The sequence below is a fragment of the Nicotiana tabacum genome, chromosome 1, assembly GCF_000715075.1.
Source record: "Nicotiana tabacum cultivar K326 chromosome 1, ASM71507v2, whole genome shotgun sequence".
Taxonomy (NCBI): domain Eukaryota; kingdom Viridiplantae; phylum Streptophyta; class Magnoliopsida; order Solanales; family Solanaceae; genus Nicotiana; species Nicotiana tabacum.
In genome coordinates, this window is record NC_134080.1 from 221,875,583 (window position 1) to 221,881,054 (window position 5,472).

The following is a 5,472-nucleotide window of genomic DNA, read 5'->3' on the forward strand; positions in this document are numbered from 1 at the left end:
CGAGATGATGATATACGGGGATCGACTTTCCTCACTTTAGAAAATTATCTGGACTATATACCGCTGCTCACAAAGGGGCTCGGATTATACACCGTTGCTCACCTTTATACCCCCGCTCGACGTGGCACTTTGCCTTGGGCTGGCAGCTTGCACAACTCAATGTCCCAAGAAGTGGATTCAAAGTAGCTGTGCAAGAGAGGCCGACGTTCGCTAGGTCTGTTGTCTCTCCGAGGTTCTCTTGGCCAGTGAGGGTCCTCGACCTTTGGCGGGCTATGGCATTTTTTCATCCCTCCCTGCTTCTCGATTTATCCTTTGGGGATATCACTGTGGAAGGCCGGGATAAGGCTTCTGAGGATGCATGCCCGAAGAGAGGATGTCCGGAGGTGTTGTTGCAGGAGGTGGATCTTCGAGAGTACTAAACTCTAGGCTTTTACCGCGTATGTGCGTCCCTTTGTTTCTTTGTTTCTGCGTAAGGACCCTTTGCGGGCTTTTGTAATCATATGTAAGGGCCCCTAGAGGGTCGTTGTAAATAAATGTTTATAAATACAGAGATGTTTTATTGACTTCTGCCTTTGATACTTGCCATATTCTTGTATACTTTTGTGCACTTGCAGGGATTCTAAATGTTTACTTCTGTTGACGACCGTCAATATCTAATTCGGGTGCGAGCATTCCTTGCAGTCTTTAGTTGATAGAAATTGCTCCTTTCTGAGCCTATTGCTATTTTTTGGACCAAGCCTGAAGCGGTCTGATAGGCTCGGGTCATTGGGACCCTCGAGTCTCGTGGAGATGGAGCATCGAACCTCAAAATTTCGAGAGTAGCCTCTGAGTGAAGGTCAGCTTCAGGCACTTGGAGATTTACTTTGAACATAATGTAGATAACCTTTTAAGGCGTTATAGGTAGGTCCCTGAGGAGGGGTTACCCATATTTAGGCAATTTCCTGAGGTCGAGCCCTCATGGACAGAGCTCGAAGTGCTTACTTTTCTCCTTGAGAGGAAAACTCGAGGTCGGGTACCACCTCAGAACTAGAGACGACGTGACTGGCTTTTTGAAGCCTTACTTCTTTTCGATGGAGGTCCTTGAGGTCGGGTACCACCTTGGAACCCATATCAAAGCCGTCAGCCTCCTGGGCCTAACTTGGGTAGGCGGACCGTCATTGTTTTCCTACATATATATGGGGTTGCTCCCGCTTCTTAGGAGATCCTATTATCTTAGATAGCTATCCTTCCATTTCGGCATTGAGTCCTTCATTACCTTAGTGCCAAAGCGTTCGTGTAGGTTCCCACTTTAGTTTGCTAGTTCCACCATAGCCATGACTGCTACTTCAGGGTATGCCTGGTAGAGAGGGGAAAGTTCCACTCCCAGTGCTTAGGATCCACCAGAGTTTACTTTGAAGACTATGTCTTCGATAAGAGATGAGCACCTAAAGCTAGTGAGGAGAGACTGCGGATGGGGTGAGGGGGTAGCATTGCAAGCGTTTCCCTCGAACGAGGGTATCACAGACCTTGCCGATGGATTCCTGAACGTGTACTTGCACCCTTTCCCATTAGGCCCCCTTGATAGGGTCATGCTTGATTTCTGTTTAAAGTATTGGGTTACTTTGGCGCAGATACACCCGTCATTTTGGCGAATAGTGCTGATGATGAGGTCTTTTGCAGAGAAGGTAGGGCTTGAATTCATGCTCGATCACCTTGTCAGGCTGTACCGGCCCTTTCATCATCGAGGTCTACTAACCTTGCGATGCCGTTCATCCACGCCCTTTATTGTTGATAACGAGGAAGATGGAGATCAAGAGTGGGCTAGTAGATTAGTCCGGGTCCGAACGACTGACGTTATCCCTGTGGAAGTTATGCCATTCCCCGAGGAATGGAATTATATGTGTGAGTGGAGCACCTCGTGCTTTCTCAGATTTTCTCATGGCAGAAGCTAGTTTATTAATCGTGTTTTCTCCTTTCATGCAACAATTTTGTGGGCGCCGGGCAAAGTTCCTGATCTGCCTGGTTGGGTCCAAAAGTTGGTGACCCATTCGACCTGTGATGAGCGTAGGTGGCGAGCCGTGTCTCGAGGTATATGGGAAGCAAAGTATCATGGTATGTGTGTACGCTGCTTTTATCTTGTCTCTCGTACATTTGGGAGGGCCTTTTCTCCTTTTCATGTATTAATCTTGCCGTTGTAGGTATCAGAGGGTTTGTACGGGAGAGGCTGTGCTTCTCCGGATAAGGGGAGGGGTTGCCAGCTTTCGAGCTAAAGGATGACGATAATAGACGGGATATGCATTTGCAGTGTGATGACTCTCACAGTAGGGCGAAACGGGGCCAAGTCTTTTAGTAGAAAACATCGTTCGAGCCTGTTGTACTCGAAGTCTCCGGTCCTGGAGAGGAGATCCCCCCGAGCGATCATGCTTCGACCGGGATTGATTCTTCCAGGGCATGGGGGACTAGATTGACAGAGGTGTGCTCGGCCTTCGAGGAAGTCCACCGACTTCACTTCGCGGTGAGCTTTGGCATAGGCCTTCCGAATCTTGCGTCTTCCCTTCCTTATCGAGTTTTTCTTTTGCAGGCTTTTGGCAGGCTTAGGTCCGAGCTGCTCCGTCATGGGGCTAGGTTCCGGAAAGATCTGGATGAGGGTGAGTCCCTTGGGCTCCTCTGCAAGGAGAAGGAAGCTGAGTTGATACACTGGCGATATGAGGTGTGCCAGAGCTCGAATTACGAGGGTTATTTGATGGAGTAGGTAACTTTTCATACCAGGCAGGTATGCGTTTTGCTTCTTAACCTCTCAGTTTAACTCTTCGCCTATCCCAGCTGTAGAAAAAGACAGAGGCCCTGGAACGCCTCAGGGGTGAAGCCGACCAAATCAGGAATGACTGCGTCAAGCTAAGAGCCCAGACGCAGGTTCAAGTTTCAGAGGAGAAGGGTGCCTTGGCTAAAGTTCCTGCCTTCGAGGTCCAACTCCGCTTAGCTCATGATAACACTTTAGTCCAAGCGGATATGATCACGAGACTCGAATCTGAAATTTCGAAGGTCATGGCTGAGATTGTTGATGCTCGGACCAAAGCCGCACTGAGCCGGGCTAAGGCTGATAAGGAGATGGTGATTTATTTGAAGGACGCAACCGATGCCCAAGACGAGTTGAAGAGGTTCCTCGATCATGAAGAGAGGATCAAAGAATATGCTCGTTGCAGATCCCGAAGAAAGGTTCTCGAGGAGATCGGTATCAGGGGATTTTGTTCTCCCGAAAGAGTTGGTGCGAGCGAGAGTGGACGAGCGTGACGCTCGGTCACTTTTGTCCGACGCTGAGGAGAGCGAAGATGAGGCTGGTAGGCCGTAGCCCTCAGGGGCGGGGCGTAGACTTTGCCATCTCGTATGTGATATTTTCAGAGCATGTTTGTAGATGGAGGATGCATTTTTTTACGTATTTAAATAAAAGAAAACTTGAAGCTTTATTTCTTATGTACCCCTTTCTGCTTTGCTTCTGACCAGGTAGACTGGTTTCAGAGTTGGTGAGAATCTTTAGATTTGTGATATGGCTCCGGGGCTTATCAGGCAGGCCGGGGGGCTCTTAGCGTTCGGTCGGTGCAGCCTATAAAGTAAGTTGGAGTTAGAGCTCTTATGCTTTTGCTCAATTGTTTTGGGTTTAGTCTCCGAGTCAGGCTTCGACCTGAGCTCATTTGACCCTCAAGCTTTTGTGTCTGCACGGGCGGGTGACAACGGCTCTTACACCTTGCCCTTGGGCATTTGTATTTTAAATATTTTGGGTTTAGTCTCTGAGTCGGATTTCGACTCGATCCAATAATTAACCCTCAAGTTTTGTGTTTGCGTGGGCCGGCGATGACAGCTCTTATGCCTTGGGTCGAAGTGACCTTTTATGTGTGTGTCCTTGAGGCTCATGAAGCTGGCGACGATGGCACTTACGCTTTGCCCTTAGGCATGTATAGTTAATAATTTTGGATCCGGTCTCCGAATCGGGTTACGACTCGAGCTCATTTTGACCCTCAAGTTTTCAAATTTCAAGCTGGCGACAGTGGCTCTTACGCTTTTGGTCGATGTGACCTTTTAGTGTGTGGCCCTGAGTTTCGTTAGGCTGGAGACAATGGCTCTTACGCTTTGCCCTTAGGCATATGTAGGTTTTGTTTTCCTCTTGTTAAGGACTTTTTGAAATGATTTTTCCTGACCCGTCGTCGGTTTGGGAAGAACCTCGATTTTAAGTCGTTCGTGGCGATATTCGAGCACCTCGGAAGGTTTAGCTCGTATATTGAGTAGCTCGAAGCCTTATGATTTGGAGCTGACATGGTCGAAGCTCTTTTGCCTGTTGAGGGTAGCCTGTTTAACCAGTTATTTTCGAAGTAGATTCGAAGTAATGGCCTATGATTTTGTAGCGACGGTCGGGCGTCCTCGAGTCGCGTTAATTCGGCTGGTACAGCCGTATGACCGTAGTCATTTGTGTTTGGTCGGAGCCATTTTTGATCCCGAGTGTAGTAGTTTAGGCATCTACATCGAGGGTATGCCCTTTCGGGAGTCTTACAAATGCGATGTATAACCTAAACTTCGGGATTGAGTTTATGCCCGTAGTATGGTCTTACAAAATTTTCATGCCTTTTGAGGTCTTACAGTTTAGTTGATACTTGGTACAAGTATGATTCATGCCTTACTTGAGGTCTTACAGTTTAGTTAGTACTTGGTACAAGTACGATTCATGCCTTGCTTGGGGTCTTACAGTTTTCGTTGTTGCCTTAAATAGGTTTTACTAGACCGAGTCTGCCCGCTCGGGGTCTTATGGCCTCAAGTTTTTTAAATGCATGGCGATTTGCGACAGTCTCCGAGTCATCAAGTTTGCTTAGGCTTGGGGGCCGTTACTCATGAGCTCGGAATTACCTTATTGAGGGCTTATGACTTTGGAGATTCCAACCTTGGGGTAATGAGCTTTCTGAGTTTGTGGTGTCAGTCTCCGAGTGTTCGGGATAATTTTCCTATTTGGAGATGTTTTGTAATTTTCATGCTGCCTCGTCGAGGGCTTATGAGTATAGAGTTCTGACCCTGAGGCCATGTGGGAGGCAAGTTATTGACGCTAGTTTCTGAGTAATTCGGGGCGTTCTCGATGGAGGGATCCTTGCTGTGAAAGTGCTGAATTTTTTTTGGAGTACGAGATGCTTTTGGCGAAAGATATTCTTTGATTGTTTGGCATAAGTACATGATTTCCTGTTGGAACCTTGTTTGTCATTCCCCGGTTCTTTCGAGTGGACGACCTCTCAAGGGGGTTCCCTCTAGTGTCCGGGGCTGATCGCAAAAGAAGCCTGTACGCTTGTCGGATCCTCCTTAGGTAACGTGTGAACGTTGCCTCGTGAAAAACCCTGCCGACTAAACCCTTTCTAAGACAAAAGCTTGGCCGAAAGAAAAGAGTGCAACGGATGCCATTAAGGCCTTGAGATCTTCGGGTTGGGTTAACACTTTCGACCGCCCTGATCGGGCGCCTGT